The sequence below is a fragment of the Anser brachyrhynchus genome, assembly GCF_964034855.1.
Source record: "Anser brachyrhynchus genome assembly, chromosome: 1".
Lineage (NCBI taxonomy): Eukaryota > Metazoa > Chordata > Aves > Anseriformes > Anatidae > Anser > Anser brachyrhynchus.
The window spans coordinates 60,464,390-60,481,695 of NC_137694.1; the positions used below are offsets into that span (position 1 = coordinate 60,464,390).

At 46.1% G+C, this 17,306-nt stretch overlaps 1 protein-coding gene across 5 annotated transcripts in view; it reads right to left on the reverse strand.

Moving 5' to 3' along the window:
* The window catches only part of TBXAS1 (thromboxane A synthase 1), a 266,052-nt gene that overhangs the window by 237,197 nt on the left and 11,549 nt on the right, over window positions 1–17,306 (reverse strand). The window contains exons 1-3 of one of the 5 annotated variants that reach the window (XM_080558639.1): window positions 9,490–10,519; window positions 8,765–8,925; window positions 8,264–8,332 (exon numbers count right to left, since the gene is read on the reverse strand). The exons of 1 other annotated variant lie outside the window; for it this stretch is intronic. The gene's annotated coding sequence lies outside the window, so the exon portion shown is untranslated. Of the gene's footprint in view, window positions 1–8,263; window positions 8,333–8,764; window positions 8,926–9,489; window positions 10,520–17,306 lie in introns of those variants that run through there. 3 more of the 5 variants (XM_080558643.1, XM_080558645.1, XM_080558644.1) reach the window with 3 other exon arrangements.

The window sequence follows — 17,306 nt, forward strand, 5'->3', positions numbered from 1 at the left end:
AGGCATCGCTTAAAGAATGACCAGCACTGGTGGACATCAAGGCCTTCAAGAGCAGTTTCCCAGGGGACCTTGCTGACTAGTTCCCTAAGCAGCCTGAAGTCTGCTTTCCCCATATCTAGGGATGAGGTTTTGGTGGCACTTTTCCTTCTGTCACCGTAAATTTTGAACTCAACCACTTCATGGTCGCTATGACCAAGGCGGCCACCAATCACCACATCTCCCACCAGACCCTCTCTGTTTTCTAGCAACAGGTCTAGGAGGGCACCTTTCCTAGTTGGCTCCGTTAGCACCTGCACCAAGAAGTTATCATCTAGGTGCTTCATGAACCTCCTGGACTTGCTCGTGTCAGCCGTGTGGCACTCCCAGTTAACGTCTGGCAAGTTGAAGTCCCCCATAAGGACAAGGGGAGTTAATCTCGAGGCCTCTCTTAGTTCTGTAAAGAATAATTTATCGGCGCTATCGTCCTGGCCAGGCGGTCTGTAATAGACTCCCACAACGACATCCCCTTTATTCGTTCGTCCCTTGATCCTTACCCAGAGGCTCTCAACTTTGCCATCGCCGACCTGAAGTTCCACACAGTCCAGCCCCTGCTTCACATACATCGCCACCCCACCACCTCGCCTACCCTGCCTGTCCCTCCTGAAGAGCCTGTAACCATCTATCGCAACACCCCAGTCACAGGACTCATCCCACCAGGTTTCGCTTATGCCGATGATGTCGTAGTTGCGGGACTGGGCCAGGACTTTTAGCTCATCCATTTTATTCCTCATACTGCGTGCGTTCGTGTAGAAGCACTTCAGGTGCGTCTCCTTACACTCAGTACCTTGTGGATCTGCCCGAAGGACCTCACTGGCACACAGCCCCTCTGATTCTAGCGTACCTTCCCTTAGGTCTTCACCGGCGTGCCTGGTTTTAGCCCCTTCCCCCTTCGACTCTAGTTTAAAGCCCTATCTATCAGCCCTGCCAACTCCTGACCAAAGATCCTTACCCCTCTCCGAGAGAGGCACATCCCATCCGGTGCCATCAGGCCCTGTGTAGCATAGACCTTCCCGTGATCAAAGAACCCAAAGTTCTGCCGGTCACACCAGTCATGACACTTCCTACTGAGAAACATAAAGGCAGACTTTTATACTTAAATTGTTTCCCCAAGTCAGAACCTGGCTATGTTAAGCTAACTGCTTCTCAGAAATCAGGAACCCAACTTAAAATTCTAGGAAAGCTGAAATGCAAGCTTGTACTTTACTAACAAATTTAATCTTAGATGACTAAAAGTTTTGGTACTTCAAACTCAGTCAATATCACAGGGGCTAAAAAACTCATTATGCTAACTAAATGTAGTGCCACTGCACTAAGTCCTCTCTAAAGCAACAAGCTGTGAGATATCCTAGTTATTTCAAAGAACTCCACTTAGAAATAGCACAGATTTTGTGGTCAAAAGGAATGACAGTTTCTTCCTCTTGCTGTGAGAGCTTGGAACGAGTTTCTAAAATAAAGTTACCTTGCTAATAGTGACATTAAGGTCTTGCAGCCCCAGTGAAATTTCAGAGAAAGCAGAAATTAATGTAACATCTGCTGCCCATGTCCAAGCATTTCTAAGCAAATTGACATTATTAAATAATCTCTAACTTGTTTATATTTCTATAGTTTGCTTTAGAAACATTGATTGATTCAAGCAATCCTATAATTTCATTACCCTATAAAGTTGACTGGAGATAAGTAAGGATTTATGTTCATGAATCAATAGTTCCACGCTGATAGCAAAAGCCAAAGAACCCTGCCTAGACTAGTCTTGTAGTAGCACAAAGCCGCATTAAGTTTGCCTTCGTAACAATACCGTGATAAGAATCAGTAAGTTATAATTCCTTGTATGAAGTTCGGTTTTTAAACACCAAGAAAAACGTTCTACAACTGAAAAGCTACTTCAGATAGCAAACTCAAGGCTTGAATTCTCCAAGCTGCATTTTAGTGCTGAACCACAGATCGAAAGAACTGTGAAAAACGTAACAGAAGCACCGTGTTCTATAATTTAATTAACTAAATCGTGCTTATCAACTTCTCTTTCACCCACTAGCCCGTGGAATCGACACCAAAACATACAAAGCCCAGTCCTTTTCTGTGCTTTGCAGATAGGAAGATACAGAACACTGGTTTTCTCCAATTAATGGAAACACTCTGAGAGCTCAATGTGCTCTGTAGCTACTACATCCCCCACCTTACCTCTCCAGTTTGCAGTTCAATAATTTTATTACGGAATCCTTTCAATAGGATACAAAGAGATTCCTTTAGAGAAAGATTACACGCAGCCTCCTTAAAAGGGGCAGCAGCTTTGGAGGCAATTAGCCTCAACGTTGCACTGCTCTGCGTAACGTGGCTCCTGAATTGCCAGCTGGAGAAATCCTGGCCGCTGCATCCTTCAAGTCATCCTAACGGAAGGAAAGGGAGTGAAGAAACAAATAGCATGGACTAGGGGAAGAACAGCAGCTGTGAAGAGGCAGGTCTGAGCACACCATCCCAGGGCTGCTGCAGGGGGACCACCGCCACCATCTGCCCTGCATTCTGCTTGGGAAAAGGACAAGTCAAGAACTGGGTGCTTGTGTTGCTCAGTATCTCTGTCAAAGAGAGTGCAGATATGGGCCACCAGTAGCCTACCCCACAGGTAGGCTCCAGGGGCCAAGTACAGGGCTGCCCCAAGATGGGAGACAGGACGGGAGCAGAGGACAACCTCCACCCTGACCAGCCCATACCAGCAGGTGCAGCTCCACAAAGGCGAACACAGCAGGGAGGCCCACCAATGGCCGCAGCACACCAAGGGGTATGCCGGGACCGTGTGCCACCCAGGGGTCCAGTCAGGAGCAAAAAGGGCTAGAAAGGGGGCTGCAATATTTGCCCAATCTAGGGGACAGGGCTGGAGACAGGCTTTCTTAGCCACAGGGCCACAGTCCACACAGGAAGGATGGCTGGAAACGAGCATACCTCCAGTAGGCCTCAGGAAAAGCTGAACCCCCAGGTCTGAATTTCAGTGGGGCTCCTGTGCAGGGGGTGATGGGGTTGGTGAGGGGGCCTCAGGTAAAGCCACTCAGGATGATTAAGACCTACTAGTGGCCTCAGGAAATTGGCAGGCTCAGTACTAAGGCCTGGAACAGGTGAAAAGATAATGACAGGTACAATTTCTTTCTTTTATTTAAAAGAATAAATTCACTAATAGCGTGCCTTTATCAATACCTTGTCGGAGCTCAAAATAACAAAAAGGGGAATGTATCAAAAGTCTCAAAAACCTTGAATCTCAGATGAGGAAAGCAACCATTCTTCACCCTAGGTCTGCCACTATTTTTTCAAAAAGCATGTGCTTGTAGAAGAAGCCCCACAAATGTGAACAGAGAATATTCCCATGGGTTAAGGCCTTCAAGCTGACTAAGAGTGGTAGAATCAAGTCCCAGCTGGGAACTGCAGACAGTATCAGCTCTGCCTGTGTGCATTATCTCTAACTGTCTAACATCAGAGTGATTGGATGCAATTAACCCTCTGAGATGAATAAGAAAGCAAAATGAAAGAGCAAAAGAATGTACAATGGATTAGACGATATGAACGTAACAAAAAAAGGCCAGGCATTACAATTCAGGCACTACCACCAGCTAGTCTCACCACAGAAGAGGAGGTAAACTGGCACAAAAGAAAAAGAAAGGTCAAATCAAGCAAGTCAGACTAACACTATTGCCACCGTAATGGTTTATCAAACTTCAAGAAACCCAGAAGCTATTAGTCTACATCCACATGTAGAAAGGAAATACAACTAAGCAACTGCAGACAGACTCAGCCTGACAGTTCAAAGCAATCACTAAGGTCCCCAGTTCTTCAGCATCCCTTTAGCAGTATCCACAGAGCCTCTGCTGTCGGCTGCAAAAACAGCTGTTCATGGGGAACAGGAACTTCTCCAGCAGAACACCCGCTGCAGGGTTTGGTAATTCTGCTCTGGCTTTTGTAGACAGGCAGAGGGAGCTTGCTGTCCTGTTGCCTCTCTTGCCTTTGAAGATGTTCCCCATGGTAAAAATTTCAAAATACCAATAAATGTGGTGTGAACAATCCTGTCAGATTATTTTCAGATGGCCCTGATAACACAAAATGTATGATACACTGGAACACACAGAGCTGTGGCAAGAAGATTGTGTTTGGCAATAATAATAAGGCAATATAAAGAACACTGAAAAGCTTTGTCTTTTGCAACATATCCAGGGGATATTCTCTACCTAAATTCATGCATCACATGATGAATGATTCTTGGTAGATCATGCCCAATATTCCCAAAGGCCTTCTTACCCATATGAAGGGAGCACAAACAACTAACATACAAATTGCAACCCCTTAAATGCTACAGAAGGGCAAATGTAACATACAGATGTTTTTACTCTAGTTCAGCCTTTTGTACCTTCCCATTCTTCGCCTTTTTTTTTACTGCAGGCCTTTCTGCTGGCCCCTTGTACACTAATTCACCAAATCAGAATTCCCTTCAGCTACCTCCCACTCATTCTCAGCAGATATGTTGTAACACACGCATGCATAACTGGTGAGGGGGCAAAATTAAAAAAAAAAAAAAAAGTGAAAAAAAAGGTGAAAAACAAACTTGCACGACAACAAAACCAGCATTTCCAGATTTTCAGTTCTTCCTGCAACTCTTGGCTTAGCTGGTGTTTTTATTGTTTTTGGCTTTGCTAGAGCACTAGTTCTTCATTTGTGCAATTGTGACAAATACAGGTTTTACTGGGGGCAAAAAGGGTCAAGCCCTCACAGCAAGGAAAACGATGTTCCAAAGCTGTGAAATTCAGAGTATCGGGACTAAAATACTAATTAAGCTATTTTAATTGCTCAATTAAAAAAATGCATGTTTTTCCTGCAGTCTCTTGAATCTGGGAGTGAATTTGTGATTTCTGAATGCTTGAGGTTAGCAATACTTCCAAAAGGGCATGAACCCAATAAGCTGACCTGTTAACCATGGGAAGAGAGGTTAAGTGGAAGACTAAGTAAGGTGACGTGTGAGTTGAAACAGCAAGAAGAATTTAGTCTCGCTAAGATTTCAACCCTGTTGATGCTCATGCTAACTTGCTCTCTCATACTGATGCACAGACAGTATTTGAGCATAAGGTTCACAGGGAGCCCAGCCTCCTACCTCCTTCCTACCTTCTGCTGCCTTCTACCAGCTGGCAGATAAGCCCAGCCTTAAACTGTGGCTGGCCTAATGCAAAAAGGAAATAGGTATTCTTCTCAGTCTCACTGAAATACCAAAAACAAAACAAACAAACAAACAAAAAACCTACAGAAAACACCTTTTAGCCGTCATAATTTGTCTTTTTACTGGCTGCTGATCAAAGCTAAGGTTCAACCTGGAAAACCATGGCCCTGTGACAATCTGAGAGGACTGCTTTGTACTCACTAAAGAGCCTAACAAAGTCTTCAAGTTCCAAGGGTCATGTGGTTGGTCTTTTTTTTTTGCTTTTTTTTTTTAGCAATTCTTAGAAGTTTCTTTCTACTCTGAACATGCTGCTGCTTTCTTTACCTTCAGCCAATTAAGTCCAACAAGCTCAAGCGAGCAATTGCAATGATAAATCGGCTCTAGTATGAGCACGGCCAGCAGCCCTGGCAACTGTCCACTTTTAACTTCAGCTCTTCTCCCTCACTATCCAGTTTTAAAGTGTTCATTTTAAGTCAGACCACCACTACCTGCCAACATTGCCCCCTCACCCAGCTCTCACAGTTACCTCGCAAAGCAACCGAACTGGCCCGGTGCGACATCGGGCCCGGTGGAGCCCGGTAGCTATCAGCCAAATTTAAGCAAGGTGCTAGCTCTGAGAGTCGGACCTGTCAGACACGCACGAGCAGCTACCTCCTTGTCCCAGGTATGCTGGAATTGCTGCATGTGAATAATACAGTGACACACTTTTTCCTGAAGTAAAAATCCCATGCAGATCCCCCCGTGCTACGGGGCACCTCTTGAAGAGGCCCAGCTCTACCCGTGGCAGTTCAGGCTAACAACAGCAACCGCCCAAGTGCCCTGCAGAGGAGCTGGACTAATTCAGACAGCCCAGGGGCAATGGGATGTTATGATGAACTTCAGTTTATTTACCTTACCCTAGTAAGCAGAGTGACACATGAACACAAGATGCCAGATGGAGTAAGCTGGCTGGAAATGGAGAAATGCCTGGGGTTTCAGGAGGGACCTATCTTTATGCAAGACGAGATGCCAAGGGCAGAAAAGCAGAGACGCACAGGAGGAAGGCCCCACCACACTTTCGATGAGGTACAGTATCTGCTGGTCATCTTTGCCTTGATTTCCAAGGCAAGTCTGTGAAGCAGCGAGGCATCAGAGGAGGGAGGCGGGTGCTCCTGGGGCCTTGCAGTGCATGTGGGGTTTTAATGTCACAGCCAGGAGCAATGCAGCTGTAAGTCTGGCAGAGGTAGAGGCACTGCCCTTGTGTGGTTCTTGCAGCTCTCTGGGTGGAGAGCACCAACTTCAAGGGTAAAATATTGTTTTTCTCTTAGTCTATGTAACTCCAATTAACCTTATTGGAGCATTGTGGGTACACTGAGAAGATTACACTCCTTAACGTGCAGTTACAGCTGTACTGTAAATGCAACATTACATGTTTTCTATTATGGTTCAAGACCGCTATGCTCTTCAAGACTGTTATAAACCTCAGAAAACAGGGGTTTATAATGGAAACACTGAAACACTCAACTCTAAAAGCCCCGGCAGAGAGGAAATATAGCTATAAATTCAGCTTCTGTTTTCCAGCATATACATTGACAAGGTATGAATAATATGTATTTCTACACTTAGAACAGACATATGTACACATTGCTCAGGGTAACCTTTGCTGTAAAAGTGGAGGATGGAAAGAGCTCAAAGTGAAAAGAGCAACCTTTTGTCTTGTCTTTTACGGAGTCACTACAATTGCAATAATGACATAAAAACAGCAATTGAAATTTAGTAGCCTGTGCGCTACAGCTGGATTCTGAATGCATTTTTTTTTTAAGGGGTGGGTTATATTTTTGCAGCCAGTGAGAAGAAAAGGATACCTCTCCCCCAAGCCCCTTCAGACTCCTTATTTTGAAAAGAATTGGCAATTTGGATACTACTCAAATGATGCTGCAAACCACCTCACTAGCAATTACAAGTATATCAGTCCTCTAATACATATTTTTGTTCCCTAGCATCTTAACACTAGCAAGGAGCAAAATTTGGACTAGCAATTACTGGACCTGATAACATAAAAGGACACCAATCTGTTTGGCAAGAGAAAGATGGGCAGGCAACCGTGCTATTATTGGGGCTGTGACATTTGGGAATTTCTTCAGATATTAATAGCAACCACAGAGGTGGGTCAATATAATACCATTAGCCACATCATGCTGTTTGACTTCTGATATGTACCAGGAAAGGAAAACAAAACTGACACAATTGCTTTTTGTGCAGCACTCTGACGACAGATGCAACAGGGAAATCCATGCCTGTTTTAGACATTGCAGGTAGGGCGGGGGGGGTCATGCTTTTTGATGGGGTAACCCTCACCTCCAGGAGGGAGGCAGGAGAGGCACCCACTGCTCGGGGCCCAGTGCAGCAGGATTTCCCGCCACCATCACCCTCCTTCCTCCAGCACCTGCCCTGCCCCAGGGTTTCGGTGGCACCCTGGCCATGCCTCTGCTCTGGAGACAGAGCTGCTGGTACTGCAGTGGCTCTTGTTACCCAGGTTAAGTTGACACAGGTGGTGTCAGCTTGTAGGGAAATGCCCGAAATGCAAAGAGGCTGTAAGCAAATATGGTTTTGGTATTAATGCTACTCACATTTGGGAAAGGTTCTTGAAAGTGTATGGGATGCTTTCAGGTTCAGTGCCACTGCCCAAGCAGATTATTTTCTATTACATACACATTAGCAGTGTCTGTTACTGTAAACAGTAAGAACATTGGGTACACCAGAAGCCTGTGAGGTGTATGAAATACTTCAAGTGAGAAGAAACCCATGAGCCCTCCCCACTACAGCAGCTGGATTTTAGGTAACAGCACTTAAGTTTGGTGCTTCTTGCCTGCCACTGACATTAGCTACAGCATCCTCATTTCAGATGTATAACCCCTCCTTGTGAGTAAGCATTCAGGAGCACCGTGCTTAATGTTTCTGCCCTCATTTGATTCACAAAGGGCACCTGCTCGTTAGCTGTGTGCTTTCTAGCTTTACAGCAGCCCATGGGGCAGAGCCCAGCCCGCCCAAAAGACATACCTCCACATCGACCTCAGAGCAGGAGGGGAATTGCCTCATCATCCAGACCTGTTCAGCATTTGGCAGCAGCTGTGGGGATTAATGGCAAGGCTTCTTTATTACCATTAAAAGGGCAACACAGTTCTCAGCAGAACTGAGAGCTGCCTCTTGCATCTTCCTTTGGGTGGGATCGTCACTAGGACTAACTCCTGTCTGTCTCCACTTTTTTTCGTTTAAACAGACTCTTGCAACAGCAGCCTTAGCTAAAAACATCCACTCTGCTCCTACAGCATGCCCGCTGCCTGCTGTGCCACCCCAGAAGCAGTAGCTATGAGCCCGGCCCCTGTCCACATGATGTACATTCAACCCTGGAAGGCCCACAGAGCATCCTCGTGCCAAGGATTTCCAAAAACTCTCTGGCAAATTTGCTCTCAGGTGAGAGGACCAACAGCAAGGCTGAAAGAGTTCCCCAGGAAGCCACTTGTCATAGGACCACCGCCAAAATGGTTGGGAGCGTTTTACCTCAACTGTGAAATACACGAAGCTGCTTCTCCTCCCTGCACTGTCCTGACCGCTGCTCTGTTCCGTTGAGCAGCAGCATGAAATTCTTTCCAAGAATTTCTCCTGCTGACCGTGGTGATCTGCGCAGCCTGAGAATGTCAGTTGCCTACAGCCCAGCCACCCTGCAGCAAACAGCAGAAATGCTGGAACAAGGAAATGTACACAGGCAAATGCTCTCGCAGCTGCTTACCCAAAATTTGTATTTGGCTGTTTCTTTCTATTAAGGCATAGAAAGTGAAGATAAAAGGAGAAAAAGGAAAAACACAGGGGAAAAAAAAGTGGGCTCAGAAAAGCAAGCTTAAATTCAGCAAGAAGTTGGATGTCATAAGACCCTTATTCACTAGATTTTCAGTCCCTATAGGGAGTGGGATTTCTTCCCCCGCCTTATTCTAAGGCTGAATGTATATTTATCCCCGCTAACCTTCACCCAGCGGAGCCAGCAGCCGCACTTCCAACCACAGCTGCAGGGGAGAATGGCATCCCTGTGCAGCGGCTCCCACGTGCTAACACTGCGAACGCTTCCCCGAGCCAACCCAAATAAAGCTGGCTCGCCCAACGGCGTGCCACAAGGGCGAGATGGCAAAACCTGCCGGCCGAAAGCGCAACGCCAGGACAGCCGGTGGGGCAGCGGGATTTACAGCCCCCCTCCTCCTCCAACTCCGCAGCAGTCGCTGTGAGATCCTTACCTTGGCGTGTCTCCTATGCCTCTTCCAGCGGTTCCTGGTTGGCCTGCCAGCCAGCAGCTGCACTGCACCACCCCGAAGGGAGCGGTGGAGCACGTAGTCATCCTGCCTCGCACCCAGCGGACAGGTGCTTGGAAAGCTGCCCCCGGCGCAGTGTCAGGGCACAACCCGCAGGACTACAACTCCCAGAAGCCCCTGTGCCTGCCGGCCCTTGCCCCCCGCGGCTGCCCCTCGCCACGCACTGTGGGGGTTGTAGTTCCGCGGGGCGTGCAGTTCCCCACGCTCCGTGCCCTTGCTGGGTGCGTGGCTGCGTGGGGAAAGGAAGCAGGCACTCTAAACCTATAAATATATTTATTTTAAATATATATATACACATATGTACACAAAACCAAGAGTCAGCAAGTATTTTTTGTCTACAGTAAGGGGAAAATGGGAAGTTTGTGTACTTTATTTTTTTTTTTTTTTTTGTTCTGGGGGAGATTTGGTTTGCTGGGAAGGGAAGGGGAAAAAGAACGAAAACACGATCGTAAGCAAGTATTGCCAAATAACTTGCAAAATCAGATGGGAGAAACTCAAATGTTCCCATACGCTAATTAGTTAATGACTGGCCTCAAGCCTTCAAACGTGCCCGTACTTAACTGTATCCTTCACTGAAGTGAATGCAATTGAATCTCATACTCCAGTTGTTCCAGAAACTCGAGGCCTCTAGAAATTATAAGCATGGCTTAGTAATGGTGAGATTTTAGAAGTAATTAAGGGCTTATCCACAGTGGGAGTTGCTGCACAGAAGCTTCGCTTGCGTAACTCCCCTCCCCTGTGCTGGACATGTATTTCGCACTCAGGCTGCTTTATTCTGCATTTGTTTGCACCATTTGGGCTTTCAGCTCACAAGTTACCTTTGCCTGAATTGACAGACTTGTGCAAGGTGAGCCTAAACTGTATGTTCTATTTTAGCTTGTGTCTGAGCCTTTTTTTAGGCATTTCTCTCCAAAGCTAGGTATTTCTTCTGAAGACCAGGAGTGAACTTTCTCACGCAATCTCTGCTGTCCTCAATTTGAGAGATCTATAGGAACACTAAATGCCCTGAGACCCACAAAAAAAAAAAAAAAAAAAAAAAAAACAACAACTTTGGAAGCATGGTCCTATTTGCATAAGTAGGATCAAAGTATTTGTTTTTCTTACTCCGAGAGGAAGGCTGTGCAGAGGGGAGAATGCTCTCCTTTCAAAGCAAAATATCCTCTCAGTAATTACTCCATGTGCACAGCAAGTTTTAATGATACTTTGTGGAGAGCATACATAAAACTTATAATCTGTCCAGAGTATAGTCCAAGCTTTAAAGTTTTGCCCAAGTTTTATTAATTGCACATGCATCAAAAATGTGAATAATGTTAATGTACAACCAGCCAGAAAAGCTCTTCCAAGACCAGTAGTTATTAAGCTCATGGATATACAAACAGCTTTCCATTATCTGAGGTAAAGAGGAGGAGAAGAAAAGGTTGTTTTCCTAGATAATGGAAAATAATAATACAGGAGCGGTGCAGGAGGTTGTACCAGACAGACAGGTGGTACCCAGGAAGACCTCTTAGCTTCCACACAGCACCACACAGTTGGCTCTGTGCAGTTGTATAGCAATGTTCCCACATCAAGAAGACTTCCCAGAGCCCAGGACGTGATGGGGAGGCACACAAGGAGTCCTGCCAGAAGTGCAGAGGACCCACACTGCTCCACGGCTTGTGGGGCTGAGACCACGCAGGGCTGGTGGGTGGCCGCAGGACGTCTTCGCTCCAGCCAAGCCACCAAACTACTGCTGGAGTCCACCTGGCCCAGGGAAGGGTTTAGCTGCATGGCAAGGCGCTGCATCTCATCTTGTACTTCCAGAACAAGCTGGCACCACATGAACAGCAGGCTTAGTCCATAACCTCAGTAAGTCTTCCAGGATGATTAAGATTCTACAGTACGCGTCTCTTAAAAGTAAGGTTTCATAGACTTGCTAGAAATATGTGAGTTTTGACCTGGCACTTTTCATTCTAATATTTCTGAATAATCTTTTTTAATGCGGGTTTAGAAAAGAGAAAGAAAAGAAAAAAAGAGTATGTTCTTTTGACTTCAGTTCAAGTTCAATTGATACAAAATCTATTAATCATTGGCATGCAATTTACATTGAGAATGTATTAAAGCAGAGACATAGAAAAGCTGGGATGGATTGCTTCCTAAGATCTTGTCTCATTAAGGGTGGAGCAATGTTTATTTTCTTTTTTTTGTTCTGAACTCTGTAGCATTTGTTTGACTGAGGCAGTATTGCTTATTATAAATGAGCTGTAAAAGAACTGCTTTTGTGAGCACACAGAATTATTACTTACTCCAACAAGTACTTTGGTAGTCCCTGACTCTGCAAGGACTTGCATAACTAAATACACCAGGAATAAGTCCATTGAAATTGCTAAGGTCTGTCTAACGTTTTCATCTTCCTATTTCCCAGAACAATAATGGTCTCAGTCCTCTATTATTTGCAAGAATTCACAGATAAAATCTGAATAAAGAGGAAGCATGGATAATATAGCACCAGACCTTCCTATTGTTTCACTGGAGCAGGGAAATCCACTGGAGACTGAACATTGTGCAAACACTGGCCTGACACTGGACGCCCTGCTTCCCTCCCCAAGGGAACGGCTGACGTGGGGACCTCAGCCCACCCCACTCACCCGATCACCTCTAGCACAGAGCGGGAAGAGATGCCATCTGTAAGGACCACAGGAGGAAGAACAGGATGCTTTTCCCATACGGACCAGAGAAGCAAAGTCCAGGTGCAGATGATTTCCCAACAGCAGAAGGCAGGACGAGAGGAAAAACGATTTAGTGCCAACGGTGCCAGAGCTAAAAATCCCACTTCTTTCCACAGGGGAGCTTTCTTAAACCCCCTGCACAGCACAGCACTGGGGCCCCAGCCTGTCCCCTTGCACAGAGCCGAGCAAGTTTGCAATACCATTCAGCTACATACATGGCAAAAGCTTGCTGCGTGGTTTCCGTATTTTGGAAAGACCAGAGCTTTCCCCAGCAAGTTCTCTTAAACACCTAGTGGGCAAGGGAAAAAATGGGTGTAAAAGTAATAACCTTGCACAGCGCTGAGCATCAAACCATGAGCCCAAGTGCTGATGTTGCCCATGGGTACCTTTTGCTGCTGCATCTTAGTTTCCTGGGCACTTGCTGGGACAGGAGCTGGTGCTGCCGTCCCACCCCATCCCTGGTAGCATTCTGCTCTGGGAAGGAATTTCCAGGGCATTTTCACTGGAGTTTGACTGACCACAAGTAAGCAGTGAAATCAGCTTCTCAGTCGGCAGACGAAATGGCAAACGTGCAGCGTGTGCACAATACTTAATGTGCTCCTTTGTGACCTTGATGACACGCTGGAAACCAAAGCAGAGGGAAGCTCGTGGGAGGGCAGTTCCTTGTCCTGTGACCAGGGAGAAAGCGATGTTCGCCCTCTGCTCTTCCCACCCTTGGCCCTGGCTGGCAGATGAAAGGAGGCCATGGGGGGGAACCTGGTCTGGGGAAGCCGCAGGAGCAGCTGCACCCCGGCGGGTGAATTTCGGAGGCTCCGCGTTCTTCTTGCCAGTAGATGGAGCAGGGCTGGCATGGGAAGAGCAAGCTGCAGGGAGGCCCTCCTGCCTCCATGCTGCCCCTTCCCAGGAGCAGCTCCTCCACGGAGGACTTTCACCGTTCCCACCCAGGAGGTTTCCCTCCTTTCCTCCTCTGGCAGGAGGATCCAGCCCAAAGCCCTGCCAGGATGAAGGTACATCCCTCCCAGGGCTGCCTCCTCACACAGGTGCGTGCAGAAACCTAAACAAGGCAAGAAGGGGTTTATAGAAGTGTTTATCACCTCTTCTTCAGTGGTGCATGCATGTCTATGCTCACATGCCCACAGACACACACCTGTCCTTCTGCAATTTGGCTGTGAACCACCTTGGGTAGTTGGAGACCTTCCACATACCTGTGTTAACCTGCCGTTTCTCCTGAGCTGGTTCAGTGCCACTACCTGCAATGGCCAAAGAGCTTATTTTCCACTCATTTCTGTTTCTGTTGAGTTTAAATGAGGGTCAACCTGAAAGATGGATATGTGCATGTCAGTTCAGCAAATTAAACCTACAGAGCTAAGGATGACCAGATTCCCAAGGTGAAAAATCAGAGATGGGTCTGGAAATGGAGATGAATTACTCTTTTCCTGCTTAGCCCTGGACACAGGAATGAGTGGAAAAAGACAATATTAGCTCTCGGCCCTCCCTCTTGCCTTAGGGCCCCTCTCCAAGATGGATCCCCCCTCACACCCATTTCCTCGCCCCTTTCTCTGTGTTGTGACATTAAGGGACACAGGTCCTTCTGCGGCTCCCACCCATCCTATACATTTCAAGCTTCGGAAGTCAGAGATAGCAGCCCTCCCCGACTGGCACGCAGTGGTGTGTTGTTCCCATCGCGTGATTGCTGCAGATAACGTGGTGGGTACGGGTGAGGAGGGCACCAACAGCTGCATTTTCTCCTGACAGTGCGAAGAGAGATGTGTCAGAGCCCACCACCCCGTGTCAGTTCCCCACAGGTAACTCCACTGCAGGTAGCAGGGCTCGCTGTGGCAAAGAAGGTCAAGAAATAAGGCAATCCATGGCACAGGCAGGGACAGCAGCTCTGGTTCCTCCTCAGCACGCAGCGCTCGGTGGGCATTGCAGTGGATAATGCAAACACAGTGCTGCTAACGTTTGCATGCTTCAGTGCAGACATAAAGAGTGACAGGTTATCCTATGAGCAACGTGAAGTGCTGTGCAGGGTGCAGCATACCCTACAGAACACGTACGTATTTGCAGAAAGAGATGTGTGCAGGTAACTTCACTATTTACGCCACATTCCTCCCTGTTTTCCCTTTTGGTTTTCATTATTCTGCTTTCTGAAACCAGCTCATTATTGTTCCTCAGGGGAGTGGGAATATTTTCTTTTCTTTATTTTTCAAAAGCAGTTCTTTTGTTTATGTCATATATGTGATCTTCACCATCATTAATTAAGACATCACCTGGTGTTATGCCCACAGGGGCAAATACAAGCTTTGTAAAGTACATCAGTAGCTCATTTGCTTAATAATGGCCTACACATTTGAAGCCAAAACGTAGTTGTGTAGCCCTGGTATGTTCCAAAACTGCCATAGTAATGTCATTTATTTTTGCCTGTTGGAGAAAAAAAAACAGAGATGATCAAAAATCCTAAAAGCTCATATCTGAGAAAGAGCAGCAAGAAATCAAGAGGATTTATATTCTGTCTTACACTCTTCTAGGGGCAGAAAGAGTTCCTCCTGCAGAAAATGCCTTTGACATAGAAGTTTGACTGATCTGCTGGGTAGACAGTAAGGAATAGCATTTTATAAGGTTTTTATGGGGTATTAAAAATCCAAAGTGGCCAAGTTTTCTAATGGAAAAAGTAAAATATTTAAGGGTTTGAACAGAGGCACCATCTGCATGGGAGCGACCCCAGACCAATTGACAGCGTGTGAGTGTGTGCGTGTGTTTCAGAGAGACATTCTTTGTTTCAGTTCCATTATAATTCTTTTAAATATTTATTACTGGAATGTAAATTGTGCTGAAAACTGAGGTCTTTGCTTTGGAAAAAACAGACAATCACCTACCACGGGTGTCGTGGCTCAGTGGAATATCCAAGTCCCCTTCGGAGAAACAAAAGGATTCGGTTATATAAACAAGTCACTGTGTTGAATTATAAAAGTGAAAAAAAAAAAGAGCAAAAACCTGCTGACTGCTGGTTGAACTACTCCTTGGCTATGTGTGAACTGAAGTTCTGCAGATCTAGCAAGAAGCAGGAGCGATATTAAAATGAATTGGTTACAAATAGTGGAAATAGTCCAGCAAGCACATTTAGAATATGCAGCCCTAAGTATGGTTTTGTTTTCAGATTGCTTTGTCTTTATTTTGAATGTAAAACATTAATAAGCTTCTTAAGGAGATTGGGGATGGGAGAAAACACTGGCTGATCACCTTAAAGCCCGAGAAAATAAAAAAAAGTTCTCAAGTTGCTGGATGAAATAACAAACCAGAATCGGTTTATACTTCTTACATTGCTATGAAAGCTTTGCTTCTTGATCATTTCCAGACACCAGAAGGTTATTAAAAATCCACAAAGGAAAAAGAAATTCTACATTTATATGAGCTCTAAAACTTATTTTGGGACTTCAGCTTGTTACCAGCGTAATGCAAAGGGAAAGCCTGCGGCATGAAAAGAATTGCCTGCCAAAAAGAGGGACCAAGGACTAACACTACTGACTCATTGGGAGGGATTAACCACGTAATTTGGGGGAACACACTCTGTTTGGAGGGTCAAAACCGAAGTAGGCTGATGTGGATAGCAGGTATTTGTACCACTTTAAACCCCACTGTCATTTCAAAGATATAAATAGGCTTGGAAAAATCAGATTATTGGGAGGATTAAATTGGGATCAGTGTCAGTAATAATCTATTCCTTTGCGGTGACACCGATTTAAAAAGGGAAAGTTTGGGGGAGGGGACTCACGCCGTACGATATTGCCTATGGGCCGTGTGGGAATGGGGAATGGAAAGGAGGGGAAGGAAGGCTAAACACCGCGCCTGCCTCTGTCTGCTGGGGGCCCAGGGGAGCACGAGGGCACAAGGGCCTCTTCAGCAGCAGCACTGGCCCAACACCCTGTCTCACCAAATGCTAGTTACAGTGACTGAATGCTAAAATCTGCAAGTTACTCTAGTTTGTTAAACTAATAAAGTCACTCGGCATTCACGTACTTCCAACCCCATCAGCCAGTGTACTCCAAGAGCCACAAAATCATACAGGGATATTCTCTCTCTCTCTCTCTCTCAAAAATAATAATAATAATTTAAAAATATATATATATAATTGCCCAAATCTTCTCCTAGTGTCTCCTAACCAGTCTGGAAAAAGGCAGCCGATCCCTTGCCGCAGTGTCTCTAGGGGCTGTGGCACGTCCCAAGCTGAGGACCCGAAGGTGATGCACAGGTGTCGCTGCATCCCTCCGTCCCAGCCCCAGCTCTGCATTTCCCCAGCCAGTCCCTGCTCAGCAGACCTGCTACCAACAGCAGTGCAGGTGTTGCCTCCATTGCCTAAGGAAGAAGCTGGTCCAGGCTCTTTATCATCGCCCCAAAATACATTTCTACAAGTGAGATCGCATTTACTCCACTCTTTTGGATCCAGGATGATTTTGATAACGGCAACTTTAATTTGGTGATAAATTGCCTGCTAGATTTCCTTTCATCCGGAAACATGAGAGAGCAGACTACAAAAGGTACCTTGTGATGTTGAGTGAAGAAATCATGTTTAGATTTGTTTCCTCTCTAGCCTTTTGGGAGAAAGTTGAGGGCTGGATGTTCAGCTCAGGATCTGTTTAAGCTAGATGATGCTTCCCTGGCTAGCCAGTCCTGCTTCCTCCATGCCCTATGTCCATCAGCACCGCTGTTCGAAGGGGCAGAAGGTCCCTCCAGAAAGGGACCAGGAACATCTCACGTGTTTGAGTCTGGGGAGGTGTCATTGGTGTCTGTTGGCTTTTGGGATGTGCCATGAGGCCTATCCTTTTTCCAGTTTTTCCTTAATAAGAACAAAATGTAGATGAGGAAGATGGGTATCTTATTGCAGAGTGGTGCTTCCCCTTCTGCTGGCCAGCTGAGCAGGCTGGGAGACCAGGGGTGGTGCAGCTTGGGGCTTCGAGCACATTTCAGTAAATACACCTGGCTATGGCAAAGTAGTGCTGAGAGGAAAGGAATGCAATAGTTACTGGAATAAATAATACT